Source organism: Myotis myotis, unplaced genomic scaffold, assembly GCF_014108235.1.
Source record: "Myotis myotis isolate mMyoMyo1 unplaced genomic scaffold, mMyoMyo1.p scaffold_m19_p_19, whole genome shotgun sequence".
NCBI lineage: Eukaryota > Metazoa > Chordata > Mammalia > Chiroptera > Vespertilionidae > Myotis > Myotis myotis.
Window position 1 is genome coordinate 23,632,336 of NW_023416323.1, and position 23,221 is coordinate 23,655,556.

Genomic DNA, 23,221 nt, shown 5'->3' on the forward strand with positions numbered 1-23,221 from the left:
CAACATTTTTGTACGAAGCTCTGGGTGGACAAAGCAAAGCTCTGTGTTACCAGAGTGTAGCCACCTCTGCCTTAACGATCAGAATTTCCTGGGGATCTCTTTTAATAAACCTCATTATCTTCTCAGGCTCTCGATAGTGGCAGGTTTACCCAGTTCCTTGGAATAGATTAATATCAATATGCTAATGACTCGAAATTCTACAAGGTCTATGTATCTAGTCAATATGGATCTATTAAGCTTGTTAACAGAATGGAGTTAATTACGCTTTTAAAAATAGAAGTGTATTGATTTTTAGAGAGAGAGAGGAAGATGGAGAGAGAAACAGAAATGTGAGAGCACAACATTGATCAGCTGCCTCCTTCATGCCCTCTACCTGGGATCGAGCCCGCTACCCAGGCATGTGCCCTTGACTGGGAATCAAACCAGCAACCTCCAATCTTTGCTCAGTGGAAGTATTGTAGCCAATGAGGTATCCGAGGTGCGATTATTGCTAATTGAAAACTTTTCCCAATACCCCGCCGTGACGACTTGAAATACAGTCGGCACTGGCAATATTTGACGGTCTCTAAGGAGACTGAAAAAACAACAACAACAAAAATAAGAACAGAAGAAGCAACCTCCTGGTGCAGGGGACCTCGCCCAACCAGCTGAGCCACACCAGCCAGGGATAATTATGCATTTTTAATGTAATATCTGCTGGGTAATGGTGATGAAACCGATTACAGAGAAGAAAAACTTAGCGTGATGTATTAACATAATAGCCGCAGCAGTTGGGAAGTCTGACATCCTCTTATATTTGTACTTAAGGAAATTGGAAAAATTAGGATCTTGCCCCTTTTTTCTATAAATTTCACTCATAAAGGAATAAATAAATGTGCAACGTTCCTCTTTTCTATATGGTTGGTTTTTCTTCTTTCCCACATCTAAAACAGATTCTAAACCTAATTTTTATTCTTTGCTGTACTTGTAATAATAGCATCAGATCTGGAATAATATGATTGGCACATGTTTAGTGGACAAAACTGGGATATTGTTGAATGCGAACTCTCTGAAAATAATAATGTTTTTGGAATCCACCTGGTTTGTGATTTGGGTTTACAGAATAAACCAATCCCTGTTTCTCATAAGTCTTCCTGGAACCTAGATTTCCCCTGTGTGCCGGAATTTAGAGCTTACTCTTTTCAGGTTTCCTCTTGACCAATCGTCTTACCTTCAACATTTGTTTTTCCATTAAGATTTTTACCTTTGAATATTTCCTGCGGTTTTGGTCTAAAATGATTTTTCAACCTTGTGGTTCTGATAACAACTTCCTTCAGAAATTATACTAATCATGTGAAACTGGTACATAACCCATATGGTGTCTGGAAATAGTTATTTTTAAATGACTTTATGCTGAAATGTAGTCATATTTTTGTAAAAAAAAAAAAAAAAAAAGGCTGTGATCTGTTTTTAATTTGCAGCAGTTTGAAGCCATATTGATTTTTTTTTTCTGCTGATATTTCAAATTTCCCTTTATGGCAAACACAGTAAGTCGATTAACCTCTTGACTTCCCTTGCAGTCAAGTGGCAATAGCTTTATTTATCCAATTGGAATGTCTAGAGATTAAGAAGTCTTTGATTCAGTGTACGACTTGGCAGAGGGCGGTGGGGAGTTACAGACAGATGGCTGTGTCTAGAGCTCCAGCTTGGTAGCCAAATGGTTAGCGAACGCCCTGGTGTTCCCATTTTCCCACACCAGCTGGGTGGCCCTGGGCAAGTGGCTTCACTTCTGCTGAGTCTCGGTTTCCTCATCTAGGAAATATTAATCGTGTTTTTCCTACTTGAGAACTCAATGAGATGAAGCAGCTTGGCACTCCGCCCGGCTCCCAGTGGGAAGTGCTTTGTAAGCATTGGAAACTACTACTCCTAACACTGGTACTTGTAGTAACTGTGGCAGTGGTTAGAGTGGTAGCCATCCATCACATTTCTCTAGAGTGGATCTAAGACTGCCCAGAGGCTTTTTTCAATTTAGGTTTCTCCAGAGTCCTGTTTGCTATTGTCCATTCCATTCTTTTCTTAATTTTTTTCACTTCATTCTCGATGCCAGGGCCTTTGGTTAGGTGCAAGAGATGGAATGATTGTTTTTTAAAAGGTATGTTCCTGCCCTTGTGGGATTTATAGCTTATAATCTTGTGGGAGCAGATCTGTCCATTAAGGAATCATGGAAACATGCAATTACAGCTTCGGTAAGTGCTTCCGAAGAAAGGGACGCGGAGCAAGGAAGGCGTGCTTGGTGGAGGGGGGTGCAGAGGAGGCTGCCGTGAAGGAAGCTGTGATTAAGCTGAGAAGTGATGGGAAGAGGAAACCTCATGAACCTGCTGGGTAGAGGGAATGGCTCATTCCTTAGGAGGAGGAGGAAGTATGGCATGGCTGGAGGAACCAGGGAGGCCACCATGGAGGGGCCACACTGGATGGGCAGCTGGAGGAGCAGGGTCCTTGGTGCGGCTGCAGCGGTGGGCAGGGCCAGACCCCAGGGACCTAGTGCGCTTTCAGAGCACTTAGGCCTCCTCCATACCAAACCACTCTCCCTCCCCGCCTTCTCCCTCCATCTCACCGCACATTTACCAACTGATAGTCCAGTTGGAAAGAAGATGTAGGTATGGTTTCTACTTTCTCCTGAGGTCTCCTTTGGCACTGTGGCTCAGGCTCTCTTTCCTCAGACCTACTTGGGCCTGTAATAAGAATTGTGGTGAAGCGAGGCTGATAGGGAAAATGGTCCATATTCTCACCAGCCACAAGCAAACAGCTTCCTGTGCTTATGATTTTTTGTATGTTGAGAGCCCGGACATGGAGGGAATGTGGGTTGTAACTTAGGTGCAGACGATCTTGTTACCTTGCTGCTTTGCTGCACACCCAAGTGTGAGGAGAGCTGCAGTGGTTCACCCGTGGAGCTTATAAAAGCAGTTGCTGCCCTAACCGGTTTGGCTCAGTGGATAGAGCGTCGGCCTGCGGACTGAAGGGTCCCAGGTTCGGTTCCAGTCAAGGGCATGTACCTTGGTTGCGGGCACATCCCCAGTGGGAGGTGTGCGGGAGGCAGCTGACCGATGTTTCTCTCTCATCGATGTTTCTAATTCTCTATCCCTCTCCCTTCCTCTCTGTAAAAAATCAATAAAATATATTTTTTTTAAAAAAGCAGTTACTACAGGACCATCCAAGACTTGATGAGTCGCAGTCTATCATGGTGTGTGGCCTGTGCAGTGATAATCATCTCAATCTCCACAGAGATTCCAAAGCATGTTTCCTCAGCTCTGCAAAGGCGGTGTCCACACTTCTGTGTGTTTGGCTCCATAAGCCAGAGATCTCTATTATTTTATTAACTAGAGGCCCGGTGCACGAAACTCATGCACTAGGGAGTGGGGGGGTCCCTCAGCCAGGCCTGCACCCTCTCGCAGTCCGGGAGCCCTCAGGGGATGTCTGACTGATGGCTTAGGCCTGCTTCCCATGGGGAGCAGGCCTAAGCCATCAGTCGGACATCCTTAGCGCTGCCACGGAGGCAGGAGAGACTCCCACCATTGCTGCTGTGCTCTCCAGCTTTGAGCCCGCTTCTGGCTGAGCAGCACTCCCCCTGTGGGAGTGCACTGACCACTAAGGGGCAGCTCCTGCATTGAGTGTCTGCGCCCTGGTGGTCAGTGCATGTCATATTGACCAGTCATTCGCCATTCAGTTGATTTGCATATTAGCCTTTTATTATATAGGATTCCTCAAAGACAAATACAGCTTTGCAGATTGGTTTTCAATGCAAAGAGAAGAATAACAAATAAATTTGCATTTATTTGTTAAACATATGTGTGTATACCTGTACATAGTTACACATATATACATATACATGCATGCATACATATATACCTGGGTGTGTGTGCCTATTCTTTGTCGCCTATTGGCAACAAAATATCCTGTTTTGTATTTTATGAAATGATGTTGCTAAAAGATTGCAGCTTGGGGAATAAATGTGGAAATCTATGTTAATATCAATCAACTAAGTTTTTATTGACAGGTCCAAGAATTTCAAAAGCCTTAAGAACTGCCTGCTTTTTATGTTAAGTGTTTTCTTGAAAAATTTCTTGTTACATTTTGGGTGGGAATGTTTTGTTAGCAGTGCAATTTTTATTTCTTTCAAATTGAGGTAGAATTAACACATAGCATTGTATTAGTTTCAGGTATGCAGCATAACGATTAAATGACTGTGAAACGATCACCACAATCAGTCTGGCTGACATCCACCACCATGCATAGTTAAAACGTTTTTTTTCTTGTGATGAGGACTTTTAAGATTTACCCTCTTAGCAACTTTCAAATGTGCAGTACCAATCTGTTCTCTGTATCTCTGACTTGGCTTTTTGTGGTTTTTTTTTCTTTCTTTTTCTTTTTAGATTCCACTTATAAGTGAGATTATACAATATTTGTCTTCTCCATCTGACTTAGTTCACTTAGCATAATGCCCTCATGGTCCATCCATGATTTTGCATATGGCAAGATTTCCTTCTCTTTATGGCTGAATAATATTCCCTCGTGTATGTGTACCACATCTCCCATTGATGAATACTTAGGTTGTTTCCATATCTTGGCTAATGTAACTAATGGTGCAGTGAACATGGGGGTGCACACACCTTTTCAGAGTAGTGTTTTCATTTTCTTAGACTAAATACCCAGAAGTGATATTTGTGCTGGATCATGTGGTAGTTCTATTTTTAATTTTTTGAGGGATGTTCCTACCTACTATCTTCCATAATGGCTGCACCAATTTACATTCCCACCAATTGTGTGCAAGGGTTCCCTTTACTCCACATCCTTGCCAATATCTGTTCCTTCTTACCATTTGTCAAACGGGAAAGCCATTTTATTCTTATTCCTAAGGTAAATCAGATGTACTTAATCTCTGGTAGATCTTTTTTTGTTCTCCTTTCTGTTTATTAGGATATTACAAAATACATTCGGTTCCTTTTGACACAAATTTCTAATGCCTATGTCATATTTGCTTCCTTCCAAAACTTTCTTCTTAAAAATAACACTGATAACTAATATTTTTCTATGTGCTAGTATTGAACAGATGTCTAATTCTCTCATCAGCCACGCAAAGAAAAGCTTTTGTATTCTCAATTTTTAAATGAGACTACTGAATTTCAGAGAAGTTCAACAACCTGAAATCTGTGATCAGTATTTAAAACTAGGCTTAACTAACTTCTTGTCTATTCTGTAACTCTGGGCTGTCTCCAATAGTTTATAAACAAATGCCTAAGTGCAGGAACCTAGTTGTGAAGTTATGTTCAAAAATCTCTTGACAGCAAAATCAGTGCCTCCCCACCCCCACTCCACCCAAATGACTGCTAAGGTTGTATATTCATGTACAGTGGTATCAAGTTTAATGGTTTCTGGGGGGGGTAAATTTTTATAACAAAGTTGATGGTCTTGAAAAAAAACAAACAAAATTATCATTAATCATGCGGAGCCCTGTTAACATGAGTCAAATATCTCAGCAGCAACAATCCCATTGGGCTACATGCAGGGTTCATAGCCAGGACATTCGTCAGTGTCAGAGGACGCTGGAAGGAAGAATGGACCTGGAGTGAGAGTCACATTAGAGGCCACTGGACCATAACGGGCCCGGCCCATTGGAGGTGTTTTGTTCAGGCTGGATTTTATGGCAGCTCGGGGTTTTGAAAACTGTCCACTGGGCTGTGCGTGATGTCAGTGCAAACTGCCGAGCCCCTGCTGGCTCAAACCTGCCTGGCTCCCCATTTGGGGTGAACTGCACACTCCCAGGCAGCCTTGCATTAAGTCCATGGTGCGGTAGAGACTGTGCTGAATTAGTAACTGACTTGGGAGGGCTGCACATTGGGTTCTAGGCAGAGCTTGGCCACTCCATGACCTCCTACAAGCCACGCCATCCTCTGGACAACTATTTTTACTTCCATGGTGACCAGATGGTCACTGGGACCCTTTTAGTTTTATTTTAAAATATGTTTACATTACAGTTGACGTACAAGATTATATTAGTTTCAGGCATACAACATAGTGATCACACATTCATGACCTTACAAAGTGATCGGTCCCATAAGTCTAGTGTCCATCTGTCACCATAGGTAGTTATTACAATATCACTGACTATGTTCTCTGTGCTATACTTTATATCCCTACACTGTTGTTGTAATTGGCAGTTTATACTCCTTAACCCATTCACCTTTTTCACCTCTCCTTCAAGTCACCTCACATCTGGAAACCATTTATTTATTCCTATTCATTTGTTCTCTATATCTATGAGTTTTTTTCTGTTTCATTTATTCATTTATTTTCGTTCTTAGATTCTACATAACAGTGAAATCATATTGTCTTTCTCTATCGGACTTATTACACTTACCATAATACTCTCTAGGTCTATCCATGTTGTCACAAGTTACAAGATTTCATTCTTTATTGTGGCTGTGTACTATTCCATTGTATATATGTACCACATCATCATTATCCAAATGTCTTTGAGTAGACATTTAGGTTGCCTCCATATCTCAGCAATTGTAAATAATGCTGCACTGAACATGGGGATGCATATATCTTTTCAAATAAATGTTTTGGATTTCTTTGGATATACACCCATAGTTGCTGGGCATTTGAGGACCCTCCATACTATTTTCCATAGTCCCACCAAGAGTACATGAGGGTTATTTTTTTCTCCAAATCCTCACTAACACTCATTGTTTGTTGATTTATTGATGGTAGCCATTCTGACAGGTGTGAGGTAATATTTTCTTGTGATTTTAATTTGCATTTCCATAATGATTGGTGATGTTGAACATCTTTTTATATGTATAGTGGCCATCTAAATGTCCTCTGAGTTTGCAGGCCTTCCCTGAGCTAGTCAGGTTAGCATGTGACTCCTTTTTGTCCACATTATTTAATGACACCTAGACTTTTAGACACTGTGAGCTCTCCATGCTGTCTGGAAGTTTCCATGCCAGCCCACTCATCATGTCAGTATAGAAAAGGATTTAATAGTTCACACTTATTCTTTGACTTAATGCCTGATTAAACTTAATAGTAAATGAAATGCATTGCTATTATTATATCAAAAAGGTATGATTTTAGTACTTAATGCAGAGGGATTTGCCAACTAGGGTTCAACAAGGACAGAAATACTCACTGATGCAACAAGTAATTTTCATGCCCCGTCTATGCCAGGAATGGACCAGGCACTGGGAAGACAGCAGTGCACAAACTGAAGTGAGCACTCCCCTAGAGCTTATACTGTAGTGGGAGAAAATGGACCATAAGCAAATACATGCACAATCATCAGCAGGTGAAGTATTATGAAGGAATGTAAAACAGGGAGGTGGGCATGGGGAGTGATGAGGTGGAAATTTCATACGGGGGGAGGGGTCAGGGAAGGTCTTACTGAAATAGACCTATGAGCAGGAAGGAAATGAGGGTGTGAGGGAGGTGTGGGTGAGTGTTCTGGGCAGAATAAACAGAACTTATAAAGGCCCTACACAGGAGCATTATACTTAAACATCTTGAAGAACAGCCGTCAGGCCAGTATAGCAGGTGCTCATTTAGTGAAGGATGACCATTAGGAAGTGAAGCCAAAGAAGAATGCCTGAGTTCAGATCATGCAAATCATAAAATAAACATGACAACACCATGGAGAACATGACAAATACTTTGACTTTTACTCTGACCTGGACCAGAGCTGACCAAGAGTTTTGAGCAGAGGAGCAAGGTGATACCACTTGACCTTTCCTTGCCCATAATATTACCAGTTGTGCCTGGCACATAGTATGTGGTGAAAATTTTGATTCAGTGGTTCTCATTGTTTTTGTACAATTTCCTGTATGATGACTGAGTATCCTCTATGTGGGAGGCACTGTTTTTCTGTGATTGAAGTTTCTGTGAGCACAGGTGGTCAATGGAACTATTTTCTTAGTTAATAGCAGTTCGAGTTACATTTCTCAAAGTTGAGGCACCTTTGTCCAAATCACCAAGCCCCCTTCTCCCATAATAGAGATGGACCCCTTGGTAAGGCTGCTGGGAAACAGGAAGGGACCTCTCTGTTGATCTGAAGTAAACTCCTGGATCCCCTTGCCTGCCACCTGCATGAAGAAAATAACACCTTTTCTTTCTGTTCAACCTGAAACCAAATATAGTTGTTGTAGTTTTTTTATTGTTTTAAGATATTGTCATTCCCATTATTTTTTTCCCTTTTGTTGAGTTTATTGGGATGACCCTGGTTAACAAAACTGTACAGGTTTCGGGTGCACAATTCCACAACGCATCATCTGTACACTGTATTGTGTGTTCACCACCCCAACTCAAGTCTCCATCCATCACCTTTTATCCCCCCTATACCTTGCTTTCCCTCTAACCCCAGCAGACTATAGGTTGTTCACAGGGTCTTTGCAGGTATTCAAAGGGAGATCAATAGAACTTTACTGTTGACTCCTCCCCCTGCCCCTGGCTATTGGTACTTTATCAGAAACACCCTCATAATCACCATAATTACTTGTTATTTGACATTAGGAGGCTCCAGCCTGTTTGCAGCAAGCCTTGTTTAGTTTTATCTAAGACTGAGGAATCATGAAGGGATGGTTTCCAATCCTGCCTTCCTTCTCTTCCAAATTCATGTATGCCAGCCATGACATTGAATTTCTGCGTGTAAGTAGATTGAAATTCCAATCTTTAGAAGTAGCTTGACATCTTTTAATTTCAAAAGGAAAACAAAATATAAATGTGTGGGACCATGGACAACTTACTAAAGTTGATGGAAGAATGGGAGCATGGTGCAGCCAATTTAACTTTCTGCTCTGTTTAGCGTGGTAGCCGCTAGCAACATGCACTTGGAATGTGGCTAGTGTAGCTAAGAAACTGCACTTTTAATTTTCTTTAAATTAAATTGTGTTCATTTAAACATAAATAGCCACATGTGGCTAGTAGCAGCTGTATTGGACAGTACAGCTTTGGTGGGCTGAAGGAGTTATCTATAGGAAGTCAGCAGAGTGGGTGACAAAAATGAAATCAAAGGCTCTTTTCATCCTTCATCTATCCAGTTGCCTACCAAAGAGATCTGAGTACTTTCCTTAACTACCCAAACCCAATAATTAAATCCTTGTAAGTCTACAGTCTTCTTTTTCCTAATTCATGTGCTTTCTTCCATCTTTACCGCCATCGCCTAATCTCCATTGCCCTTTTCTCGTGCAGAAACCAGGGCAGTAGGCTCGGAGGGATTGCTTAGTCTCGATTCTTGTCTTCCTTTCAATGAATTCTTCCTCCATTGCAGCCGCATTAACCGCTCAGGATTAAGTCCCTGATGACGCTCCCATTTTTCTCAGGATGAAGCTCAAAGTCCTGAGCTTTAATGAACATAATGGCTTTTTTGCTTTGTAAGTTGTAAAGCTCTGACTATTTGAACAGCAGATTAATGTACATTTTATTAATGATATTTCTCTTTGGAGTTACATGTGGGTACACATTATCTTCTTAGTATTTAGGGCTTTTAAAAGTCTGTCCCTTTCTGCTCTCAGAAGCATGTGCATGCCAGTGCACATAAGCATTCTACGCTTGACAAATCAAATAGCTGCAGGCAACCAGCACTCTTTCTCTTTCACCTCTGCTCCCTCACCTGGATACCCCGCCCCCGCCCCTTGCTCACCTGGCTGACACCAGCCTCATTAAAGACTAAGCTTAGATATTCCCTCTTCTAAGAAGTCCTTCTAAGAATTTGTTAGGTGCCTCTTCTGTGATTTCCCCAGCTCCTTGGGGGGATGGGTGGGAGGGCAAAAGGGGCTGTCTTTCTTGTGATGTCTGCTTAGCTGTTGGTCCCCCTTGTCAGAATTTCAGCACCCTGGGGTGCAGGGGCCAGAACTGTTTTATTCCTGATCCCCAGGGCCTAGGTCAGTGCCTGGTCCATTATAAATATCCAATATTCGTGAATGAGTTGAACTGACAGTTACATGTTACCATGTGGGGAGTTTTCCAAAACCCCTGCCTCAAAGAAACAGATTAAAACCAAACTCTTCATATAGGCTTTCATTTTATATACAGTTCGTGGAATAGATAATACAAAGCTTGGGATACTCTTATTTTCATTAAATCACATCCCTGGTTCTCCACCTAATGACTTCTTAGGTGACTGCCGCCAGTTGCATTAGTGGCTGCTATCTTGTCACAAAAGCATTAGACACTACTCTTTTTGTCGTTGTTGTTGTTGTTAATCCTTACCTGAGGATATTTTTCCATTAATTTTTAGAGAGAGCAGAAGGGAGTGGGGGGGGGGGGGGGGGGGGGAGAGAGAGAGAGAGAGAGAGAGAAACATTGATGTGAAAGAGACACATCGATTAGTTGCCTCTTGCATGCTTGCATGTGCCCCAACCAGGGTTGGGGATGGAGCCTGCAACAGATATGTGCGCTTGACCAGAATTGAACCTGGGACCCTTCAGTCTGAGGGCCCAGGCTCTATTCATTGAACCAAACCAGCCAGGGGGAGACACTACTCTTGGTACTTGGAATCTAGGAAGAAGAAAAAAACAAAACAGGACAAGATCATGGCAAGGTTCCTCCTCTCTGCTACCCCACATGCTGCTGGGACAAGACAAATCATCAGTCAGAGAAACAATACTCGCAGGTATTGAAGCAGCAAATGAAATAGACCAGCCAGGCGCTGGCTGTATGTCAGGCACTGTTCTACACAGCTTATGTCTTCAGTGCTCATGCCAAGCCCATGGCTTTCATTCATCCTCAGGAAGCAGGCGCAAAGGGTCAAGTAACTCAGCCAAGGTCACAAGTAGTGGAACCAGGACTTGAACCCAGATATTTGGTTCCGGTCTGTGGCGTGACAACCACGCTGCCCACCGTTGTGATGTCAGGAGGGGAGTTTTTAATTAGAAGGTCGGGGAAGACCTTGCTGAGAAGGTGAATTCAGCCTTGCAGAGAGCTCGGGGTTTCCAGTGTTCCTCCCGGGGAAAGCCCCAAACAGGTCTGACAAGTTTCAAGAACAGCAGAAAGGCCTGCCTGCTCAAGAAGTATTAGAGCGGGGTTGGGGGTGGGCGCAGTGGTGAGAGATGGAGTCAGGGAGCACATCAGAGCAGGCACTGTCTTTCTTACTCCAGCTGCGTTAGGTGGGTCCCAGCACCCAGATGCGGGCAGCAGCCACTAGGTAAATAAATCACCTATTGGGTAGCAAAGGGCCCGTTTTGCTCGCAGGCTTGGCTGTTGATGGATAAATGTAAGGTATTAGCTGTAATCTCAGTACACATGTTATCTTAGCTATGGTTGTAGACACAAACAAAACTCTCCTTTTTGGCACAAGCTAAAGAACTCAGCATCCTGCTGCCGATTTCCTTCATGTGCTCATGGTAAACCACTGCTATGCAGCCTGTAATCTCCGATTCAAGGAGAAACATGACAGCAAAGCAGTTCGCTTGAAAACACTTCACCCTGCAATATGAGAACAGGCCATGGGGTAAACTGCAGGCAGCGGATGGAGCGTGAGTGCCGAGTTAGGACAGAGCTGTCTCCGTGTGCGCGCACTGGCTGGGGCACCCGGATTGCTACCAGCACCTGGCCGCCTGTTTCTCTCAGCAATCCGGAAGCCTGCACGTCCTTGAAGTACAGCTTAGCCTAGGACAGTGTGGCCGGAGCCGTCTGACATTTTGAATAACTTTGCAAACCGATCCCTAACCCACAACAGACTAATGTGTAACTATTGACATCAGATGGAAGTGATCCAACATCTGGCAAGAGACCCCTTCTCGTCTCCCTGCCACCCTGCACTTGTAGCAGGAAGAGAGCTCGCATGACTGTTGGGGAAGCCAAGGAAACTCTGAGAGCCGGAGGGAAAACGTGGAGATCACCACACATATTTAATTAATCCGTCTGTTGTATGTTAACGAGTTAACAGCATATGCCTTTGCCTGACATCCTATCTTATTTATGTCATTCTGAAGCTGAGGCTGGATGGAGGGTATGACTTTAATTTAACGCAAATGGTCCTTGGCTATTTTTGCCCCCAGGCTCCCCTCCTCCATCCCTAGCATCTGTTTGGAGGAGTAATTTGGATGCTACAGAAGGCAAGTTTGGTTCCCATAACAGAAATGTTTACCCGTTTGCAGGCTTCTGTAGTTTGTTTCTGCATGAAGGCACCAAATATTTGCAAACTCACAGGCTTTACAAGGTAAATAAATGAGGCTTCTGTTGCAACCTTCTGAGAAAGCTGTGTCTGTCTGCCGTCCCATGCAAACAGGGATCATTTATCGATCTCTTAATGAATGCCTGTCGCCAAGCAGTGTGCTTTGCCTTACATAATCCCCAACAGTGCTAACAAGTAGACTTCTATGTTGTTCTCATTTTACAGGTGAGGAAACTAGGGCTAAGGGGGGAAGGGAGGGAATGCAAATGGTTCAAGGTTGCAAAGATTTTCGTGTGGAACCAGAACTTGACTCCAAATCCCTGTTTTTTTTCCCTTTGCTCAATTTAGACTCTTCATTCATAACCAGATTCTTTTGGGTCAGTAACTACATTTGCGGAGTTAGCACTATGTCCGGTGATCTGGCAGGTAAAAAAAAGAAGGAAAAAGAAATGTCTCTGATAATAAGACATGACTCATATAAGCAATGCATCAACTATAGGGTTGAATTAGGGCAAAGGTCGCAAAGCCAAATGTGGAGGCACCAGACTAGTAATGTAATGAGGGACCGTGGAACAGTATGGGGGAGGGGGGGACTGTGATGAACTAAAGAGCATATGCCATATCTGTTCCTGGTGGGGATAGGTCCTCATCCCCACCTGTTGCTAGTGGGCATGGATTTCTCTGAGACTCACACAAGAGAACAAGTGATTTTTATTTGCATGGAATCAAACCCTTGAGTTTCCAAGGTCTCATTTCCCTTTATCCTGCCAAGAAAAAAAGTCCCATTTTGCCTTCAGCAGGGCTAATATCAGAGACAGTGTCCAGAGTTTCCTCTCCATGTTAGGGCATAGTCCAACCCAGCATCAGGCTAGCTTAGCTTGTGTTTCCCGCTGCAGCCCATCAGTCCATTGCATGGGGGGGAGGGAGGGGTTGCATAGCCAGAGAACCAAGAAAGGATCCAGAGCTAAGAGCCAAAAGAGAGAATTCCTTTGCTTAGGGGATCGTGTATTCCCAACTTTTTGCGGGCTGGCAGTGGCCCTGGCAGTTCGGGCCAATGATGTGTGTTCCCAGTTTTGACAGAGCAGCACCTTCCGAGTCACTCCGACTTCACTGCCATGCATCCATTTCCCCTTTGTCCAGTCTCTTCCCCAGAGATCTGCGGGGAGTGGGCCAGTGGTTCCCTGGGGAGCGTGAGGTTGCAGCTTCCTGCTGAAGCCGCCCAAATGACATGCATGTAGTGTCTGGCGTCCCCCTTTGCTCCTTTCCTGTTATTAATAACTAATTACAATGGTATCATATCCTTAGGGGGCAGCCTTAGCTGATGCCCAGTAGTTGTATATACAAAACAGAATTTCTGACTTCTCTTGAAAAATTGAATTGAAATGGCAAAATTGGGTTCAAATTCCTACATGGAAAAAAAAAAGTGTTAACACAGAGTTGAACAGCAGAACCTAATGGGGAGTGTTTTCAGCAAGATGGAGGAGTAGAAATTTACAGGGCTTGTCTCATAGAAACATCAATTTGAACGCATTCATTTAAGCAAAAACCTTCACAACAACTAAGCTAAGTGCATTAAAGACTTAAACGTAAGACTGAACGCTGTAATGCCACAAGAAGAGAACATGAGGGAAAGGGTTCTTGACATTGGTCAGGGCAGTGAATTTTTGGATATGACCCCAAAAGTACAGACAACAAAATAAAAATAGACAAATGGAATGGTATCTAATTAAAAATGATATGCACAGGAAAGGAAACAATAAACAAAGTGAAAAGACAACTTATGGAATGAAAGAAAATCTTTGCACACTGTACATCTGTTAAGTGGTTAATATCCAAAATATGTAAGGAACTCAAGAGCAAGAAAACAAATATCCTGATTTAAAAATGGACAAATGACCCAAATAGACATTTCTCGAAAGAGGGCATTGAAATGGCCAACAGGGATATGAAAAAATGCTCAACATCACTAATCAAGTAAATGCAAGTCCAAACCACAATGAGGTGTCACCTGACACCTGTTAGAACAGATATTATCAAAAAGACAGGAGAAGATAAGTATTGGGAAAGATGCTGTACACTTTGGTTGGAATGCAAAGTCATTATGTAAAATAATGTGGAGATTCCTCAAAAAAAATTAGAAGTACCATATAACCCAACGATTTCACTTCTGGGCATATATCCAAAGGAAATGAAATTGGGATCAGAAAGAGATATCTGCACTCCCTTGTTCATTGAAGCATTATTCACAATAGCCAAAATATGGGATCAACAGATAAGTGGATAAAAAAAATGTGGGGTGTGTGTGTATAATATATATAATGGAATATCATTCAGCCATAAAAAGGAGAGAGTCCTATCATTTGCAAAAACAAGAGTGAACGTTTTGCTAAGTGAAATAAGCCAGGCACAGAAGGACAGACACTGCATGATTTTACTTATATGTGGAATCTAAAAATGTCATACTCATAGAATCAGAGTAGAAAGGTAATATCAGGGACTAAAGGGGTGGGGGATAGAGAGATATTGATCGAAGGATACAACTTTCAGTTATGCAGGATGAGTAAGTTCTTGAGATCTACTTGAGGCACGGTGACTATAGTTAATAGTACTGTGTTGTATACTTGAAATTTGCTAAGAGAGTAGCTCTTAAGCATCCTCCTCATATATGCAAAATATATGGCAACTATGAAATGATAGATATGTTAGTTAGCTTGATTTGGGGGATCATTTCCCATATGCCAAAAGATAATATACAGTTTAAATCAATGGTTCTCAACCTTCTGGCCCTTTAAATACAGTTCCTCATGTTGTGATCCAACCATAAAATTACTTTCATTGCTACTTCATAATTGTAATGTTCCTACTGTTATGAATCATAATGTATATATCTGATATGCAGGATGGCCTTAGGTGACCCCTGTGAAAGGGTCATTCGACCACCAAAGGGGTCGCGACCCACAGGTTGAGAAATGCTGGTTTAAATATATACAATTTTTATTTGTTAATTATACATCAACTAGAGGCCCAGTGCATGACATTTGTGCACTGGGGGGGTGGGGAGTGTCCCCTCAGCTTGGCCTGCGCCCTTTAGCAGTCCAGGAGCCCCCAGGGGATGTGCAACTGACGGCTTAGGCCCACTCCTCGTGGGGATTGGGCCTAAGCCGGCAGTCAGACATCCCTCTCACAGTCTGGGGCTCTCGCAGTTTGGGACCCCTTGTTCCTTACGGCCCACCTGTAGCAGAGGCGGGAGAGGCTCCTGCCATTGCCGCTGGTCTTGCCAGCCGTCCGCCTGGCTTGTGGGAGCGCACTGGCCACCAGGGGGCAGCTCCTGTGTTGAGCATCTGCTCCCTGGTGGTCAGTGCAAGTCATAGTAACCGGTTGTTCCGCCATTTGGTCAGTTTGCATATTACCCTTTTATTATATAGGATAAAGCTGGGGTGGAGAGGGAAACCCTACCAAGGGCCAGCTTGGACCTGCAGGCACCTGTTTGTAGTCTGTTCTGGAAGACTGGTTTTCAAACTCTAGAAATTTAGACTGTGAAGGTCTGAGTTGGGTACAGGTGTCTACATCTTTAAGCTTGATATCCAGCCAGGTTGAAGGTGGGCTCTAAGGCCCCTGACTGGGCCCTGATGCTACACAGCACCACCAAGAAACGTGTTTATTGCTACATGTGTACCAGGCTCTCACACAGGCTTGCCATCTTGTGTAGAAGTTGTATTTTGCATCACAGTAAATAACCTGCACGTCATCCCAACTCATAAAAAGAATAGAATTACAGAAGTAGTAGGGCCCTTAAATTATCAAGTCCAATGCCTGCATTAAGTAGGTGAGAAAAAAAAATGCGAGGCAGGAACGGTCTGCTGCTAAGCAGTTGTGAGACTTTGGTCAATTTCTTTGTTCTTTCTGGATCGCATTTCCTTTCCCTGTAAAATCAGGGGGATGAAGTACATAATTGTTAACATCCCATCATCCTATGATTATTTTCATTGGTTTTACCTTCAGGCGGGGATTGAGGAGGGGCAGGAGGAGATAAATAACTGAGGAAAATTGGGACCAGCCGTTTCCAACGTGGTGTTCATCTCTGGCTCTTCCGCACCACCCGCGAGAGAACTCGGGCAGTCCAGTCAGTCACCCAGCCCCTCCGTGTAGCCACCCAATCGATGGACGCCACGTGGTGTGCTTCATCACATCTCTAACAGCTGGTTCTTGGCATGGCTTCCAGCTCCAGCTGTCTCTTTAAAAAATGAGTGCTATCAGTTCCAAGGTGGGCAGGGCAAGGTAGGGTGGAGGGCTTGACATAACCCATCAGCACTACAGAAACAAGTATAAACATATGTCTTCCTGATGCTGTGCATCCGCAGGCCGCAGCCTTGGGGATGCAGGAGCACCATTTATTTCAAAGCTGGTTGCTCCAGTATCTTGCAAGTATCACAGACACGGTTCATGCAGCTCCAGCTGAGTCGCTGGGCCCGTGTCAGCTGTTCCTCCCGGAAAATCACTGTTTTCAGCAAGTGTATGTTAAGCATCAACTACGTACATTCCTTTCTGTCCAAACTCAGGGACCAAATAAATGTGGACAGTGAGAATTGAAATAGCAGGAGACACCAATAATGTAGTGATTATTGATTATCAGATAGCAAGGAGTTAGAGTTTTCATAGCAAACAATACTAATCTTATATGAAAATGTTCACCATAATCAATTCACTACGGAATTACTTCATTTCTTTTTTCTTTTATTTTTCAACTAGAGGCCCGGTGCACAACATTCGTGCACTGGGGGAGTGGAGGGGGTTCCTCAGCCTGGCCTGTGACCTCTTGCAGTCTGGGACCCCTCGGGGGAATGTAAGCCTCCCCCGAGGGGTCCTTAGTGCTGCCACAGAGCCTCTCCCGCCACTGCTGCTGTGCTCGCCAGCCATGAGCCCGGCTTCTGGCTGAGCTGCACTCCCTCTGTGGAAGCGCACCGACCACCAGGGGTCAGCTCCTGCTTTGAGCGTCTGCCCCCTGGTGGTCAGTGCGCATCATACTGACTGATGGTTCTGCTGTTGAGTCGATTTGCATATTAGGGTTTTATTATATAGGATTACAGTTTGCATTCAATGTTATTTTATAGAAGTTTCAAGTATACAGCATTGTGGTTACACTTTAAAAAGTGTTCCTCCCAATATTTCCAGCACCCACCTGACACCATACATAGTTATTACAATATTACTAACTATATTCCCTATGCTATACTTTACATCCCCATGACTGTTTTGTAACTACAAATTTCTACTTCTTAATCCCTTCACCTTTTTCACCCAATTCCCCCAACCTCCTCCTCTCTGGCAACCATCAATCTGTTCTCTGTGTCTATGAGTCTGTTCCAATTTTGTTTATTTTGTTCTTTAGGTTCACATGTAAGTAAAATCATATTGCATTTGTCTTTCTCTGAATGACTTATTTCACTTAATATAATATCCTCTAGGTCCATCCATACTGTCTCAGATGGTATGATCTTATTCTTTTTTTTCATGGCTGAGTACTAGTCCATTGTGTATGTGTACCACAGCATTTTCCACCCATTCTTCTATTGATTGGCACTTGGGTTGCTTTTATATCGTGGCTATTGTAAACAATGCTGCAATGAACATAGGGGTGTATATATTCTTTCAAATTAGGGATTTGCATTTCTTTAGATATATACTGAGAAATGAAATCACTGGGTCATAAGGCAGTTTCCTTTTTTGAGGACCCTCCATACTGTTTTCCATAGTGGTTGCACCAATCAGCATTCCCACCAATAGTGTGCAAGGGTTCCCTTTTCTCCACATCCTCACCAGCATTTGTTGTTTGTTGATTTATTGACGATAGTCATTCTAACAGGGGTGAGGTAATATCTCATTGAGTTTTTCATTTGCATTTCTATGATGAGGAGTGACATTGAGCATCCTTTCTATTGGCCATCGGTATGTCCTATTGGGGGAAGTTTCTATTCAGATCCTATCTATTTTATAATTGGATTGGGTTTTTTTTCCTAGTTTTTAGGTATATAAGTTCTTTATACATTTTGAATATTAACTCCTTATCTAATGTATCATTAGCAAAAATCTTCTCCCATTAGGTAGGCTGTCTTTTGGTTTTGTTAATGGTTCCTTTGCTGTGTAAAAACTTTTTTGTTTGATGTAGTCCCATTTGTTTTTCTTTTGTTTCCCTTGCCTGATGAGATATAGCAGGGGAAAAAATATTGCTAAAAGAAATGTCAGAGATTTTACTGCCTATGTTTTTTTCTAGGAGTTTTATGGTTTTGAGTCTTACATTGAAGTCTTCAATCTATTTTAAGTTTACTCTTATATATGGGTTAATATGGTGGTCTAGTTTCTTTCTTTTTTTTTTTTTTTTTTTTTTGCTTGTATCTGTTCAATTTTCCCAACACCATTTATTGAAGAGACTGTCTTTACCTCATTGTATGCTCTTGCCTCCTTTGTCAAATATTAATTGACCATCTAGGCGTGGGTTTATTTCTGGGCTTTCTATTCTGTTCCATTGATCTACATGACTTTGCTGTTGGGACTACTATGGCCTTATAGTATAGTTTGATACCAGATAGTATGATGCCTCCAACATGTTCTTTTTTCTCAAGTTTACTAAGGCTGCTTAGGGTCTTTTGTGGTTCCATATAAATTTTTGTATTATTTTTTCTAGTTCTGTAAAATATGCCATTGGTATTTTGATAGGAATTGTATTGAATCTTTAGATAGCTTTCGGTAGTATGGACATTTTTGTGATGTTCATTCTTCCTATTTATTAGCACAGCATATGCTTCCATTTATTTGTATTCGGAGAGTTTAGATTTCCATACTTGAATACCTATATGTATAATAATTAGGCTCTTTAAAAAAGAAATGTGAAGCAAAGATGGCATAGTAAGAATTGACAAAGCGGATGTTAGCTAATGTGTGTTCATTATATAATTTTCTAGTCTTGCCTACATTTTTTGACATATTTCACGATAATACCGAGCACAATAAAAAGTGTCAAATTAGTTTATTCTTCACTGTTACAGGAAGCAGAGAGTCCCTACAACCTGAAGCCAGCCAGTTTTCTATAACATAGATTGTTTCTTATGGCTTCTCCCTTCAAAACCTTCTGCTGTTCCTCACTGTACAAGAGTTTGAATATTATCCTCAGAGGTGGTCTGCCCTGACTTTGTACTCCCATAGGATTCTGTATGTTTCCTCATTCACTCAGGACGATTTCAGTGTCATGCCAATGCTATCTGAGTACCAAGGGCACACTGTCGCCACTTTGCAGGGATTTACATTACAATAAGGGAGGACGAAAGACCCCTTCGATGAGTGCTGTGGCAAAGTACAGACTAGGAAAGAAGCCTACACAGGGGCATGTAAATCAGAATGATGAATCAGGAAAGGACTTAATGTATCTCCCATAGTAGATGTGTCCTTAAGTATTGACATCAATGTCTTGCTTGTTCTTATGTCTCCCTCCGTACCAAGCACATTGCCTTACTTCTAGCTCATTCCACAAATATTTACAGAGCATCTACCATGTGCCAAACACTGAGTATATGAAAATGAGCAACATAGACAAAAGCCCCAGGTTTTATGGAGCGAGTAGGCGCAATGGACAATAAGCAAACAGTTACATGATGCATCGTCAATAATGATAAGGGTTCTATAGAAAAATAAAGCTGACTGACATGGAGAAGGACAAGGTTTGCTGTGTGTATAGGGTGGTTTGAAGAGGTGGCCTTAGAGCAAAAATCTAAATGCACTGATGTATCTAGGGAGAGAACATTCTATTCTAGACCAGTGATTCTCAACCTTTTTAATCTCATAGTACATGTAACTAATTAATAAAATTCTTCAGCATACCAAACGTATATTTTTTGTCAATCTCACAGAAAATAATTTTGATTCATTCACACTGGACAGTTATTGTCACTTTTTTATTTGACACTCTAAGGGAAAAGAGGTCAGTGCCCTGACTAAATAGTCAGGGATTGCATGTTTTAAACATTCTTGTGACACACAGATTGAAAATCACTGTTCTAGACACAGAAAACAGCAATCACAAAGGTCCTGGGGCAGGAGTGTGGCTGTCCTGTTGATGGAACAGCGATGGAGCAGGTGTACCTAGAGTCTAGTCTAAAGGGATAGAGGATGGGTCCAGAGGCGACCAGGCACTGGACTTAGGTTGACCTGGACTGCAATGTTGTTGGAAATCCGTGTTTTTTGTTCTGGCATTCAGCGTGTAATAATACAGTGTGAATAATACACTCTGCAAAGTGGTGCTTTAGAAAAATGACTTTGGAGCCCGAAAGGGTAGGCATTGCCCACAGGGAGATGAAAGAGGGGGCCAGTGCTTTCCTCTAAGACCGGGCGATACAGGACACACTGGAATCAGAACACAGGGAAGGACAGAGTTAGGGGCCCAAGGGATCAACTGCACGTTTAAAATTGTCAACATTGTTTAACCACATAATACTGCATTTGGTAGGATGTTATTTGGAGGAAATGGAAATTTGAGATAGGGAGAACAAATTTGGATTCTCAAATTGACGTGAAAAAACACAGCTCTGATGGATGTGAGTTATGACTGTCTCCTCCCAGACTTTTAGCATGCACACCCCCTTCCCCAGGACGTCGACGTGACACGTGACGAAGGAGGACCGTTATTAGCAGACACAGCACCAAAGCCTGGAATGATCCAGGAGGAAAGGCTGGCTGCATGGACCCATGTGGAGTTCGTGCGAAGTCTGGTTTCTATTAAATCCAGACGTGCTAGCTCTCTCGTCTTGGTCCCTCACAATTAACCAACAGCCATGATGGCCGTCATGTGTTTTCCAAATGGAATCCTTCCTTTGAAATGATCCGATCTAAAGCGAAGTCTGGAGCCAAGAGGGCTGTGTGACACAAGACTGTCAAATAGCCCCTTCCTCAGTCTTCCCTCCATGAGACAGTCCTCGTGACCAAGCTGCTGGTACGGGCCATGCAGCTCTGACATCGGGCCTCATTGATGATCAGGGCCTAATAAGCTATTGGAGGAGCAGAGAAGTCGGGGTGTCACTTACCACTCTCCCGAAGATTTGTGGAGTACCTCTGACACACAGGAGGACATGCCTTGGCTGTGGCCAAGCAGAGTAGCCCAGCCATGCCCTGCAAGTACTTGCAATGCAATAGAAGGGAGGAAACCCCAGGCATTGCAGGCTGGACCTGAACTAGCTTGGGAACGTGCAGGAAGGCCACATCCCGGGTGAGCCAGCTGTTGCCAGATCCAGGGAGAAGCTTTCTCAGTGACACTACGGAACACCCTCCCTTTGGTGTGAACACTGAGAGGGGAAGACAAAGGGATGACTCTGATTTTAGCGTCCCTGGACCCCAGCCTTCATTTCTAGACTCTCGCAGTTCTTGTTCCATATGAAGTGGCAGTAAAAGGTAGTTAACACTTAAGTTAAGCCAGCCCAGAAGTATTTTGTTCTTATCCTCTCCGGAGCCTTTCTTGTCTTTTTTCAGCATTACTGGAGTGTAACTGACAAAGCTGTAAGATATGGAAAGCCTATCATGTGATGATTTGACTACCTGTATATTATGCAAAGATTTTCCCCATCGAGTTAATGATCACATTCTTTCACCTCATATTATGTACCTTTAAAAAAAAAAACTTTTACAAATACATTCAAGTTCTCTTTTAGTAAATTTTAGTTATGCCATACAGTGTTCCTGGAACTTTTCCTGAATCCTAATGGGATGCGTGTTTATGGGTGAAGAAAGGCTGTGTGATAGAGAAAGTTTAGTAAGAGAACTAATCAAATAGGACTAATATGAGAGGCAGGCGCGATTTCTCAGACAATGTTGCGCACGCGCATTGTCTGGTAGAAAACAGTAAACAACTCCTTCAGGCAGGGCAGTGAGGAAGGTGGGGAGAAAAGGAGAGAGAATCTGTCAGTCATGATTAAACGACTTGGATTCGTTTATAAATGTGAAACCACAGATTTTGACTGCTTATAAAAACCTTATTTAAGAGCATTTGTGGATTTAAATTTTTTTAAATTAATACTGAAATTTATACAATACGCTATGGTAAACTTACCAACCCCTTTGATATTAATACATTGTTTAAAAAATAAAAAGAGCTTCTTATAAGCATATGGCCTTCTGAGGAGGGGCACAGCCAGGCACTGGGCAGAATCGGCTCACACCCCTCCACCCCATGCTGAGTTGCCAGCCACTGCATGCTGGTCTCATGAGATTTGGGCTGTTGAAGTCATTAAGTAGTTCTTTCAATAGAAATATTGCTAATTGGCCAAATAAATAAGTTTCATCACTATGTTATAGTATTGCTTAAGAGCCACTAGAATGGCATGATCTATACCCGCACAGACAGTTTGTAGTTACAGTGCTTTGAAGAAGGGACCGAGAATATGCATCTTTGTGTCAGTAGCACAAACCATTGCATATGGCCAGAACCGTGCTGGCTGATACTTGTTTGGAGCCCAAATTGGTTAGTCTGAGTGAAAGAGAGGGATCATTTGTTTTGAGCCTACTGCAGTGTTTGAAGAAGGAGCTAGGAAAGAGGGGGAAAGCCAATTATTTCTAAGAACTTCTAAGAAGCAAGATTTTTGAACTTTTCCCCCCCCTAATCCATCACTATCAGTGTGACTCAGAAAGACATAGCGACTGAGAGAGCATGAAGACTCTACCTGCCTAAGCTGAGGTCAGAGGTCACCTGGATGAACACCTTTGCCAGTGAAGCAGCCGCGTGTACCGCGGGCAGAGTGCTCATGGGCATCGGCGGAACAGCCTCAGAGCGATCTGCCCAGGTGTTCCCTGGGAGGAGGCGGGCCTGTGCCTGTCCCATCGAAACTGACGGCTGGCCTCAGAGAGCTCTAGTCCAGAGGTCGCCAACCTTTCGGACCTCACGGACCACCAGTGGTCCACGGACCACCCGTTGGCGACCGCTGCTCTAGTCCATGGCCATGGTGCATTCTGCCATCTTCTCCAAAAAGTCCACTTCACTTTTTTCTCCCAGCAGTAACCACCCATTTATCTCTTTAAGGCAAATCAAGCACACTG

The 23,221-nt window shown here is 42.9% G+C and overlaps 1 non-coding gene across 1 annotated transcript; it reads left to right on the forward strand.

The window, feature by feature from the left end:
* Positions 1-435: 435 nt before the first annotated feature.
* Positions 436-574, forward strand: LOC118674889. The gene has a single exon (XR_004973737.1). It is a non-coding gene; the product is annotated as a U4 spliceosomal RNA (small nuclear RNA).
* The last annotated feature ends 22,647 nt before the right edge of the window (positions 575-23,221 follow it).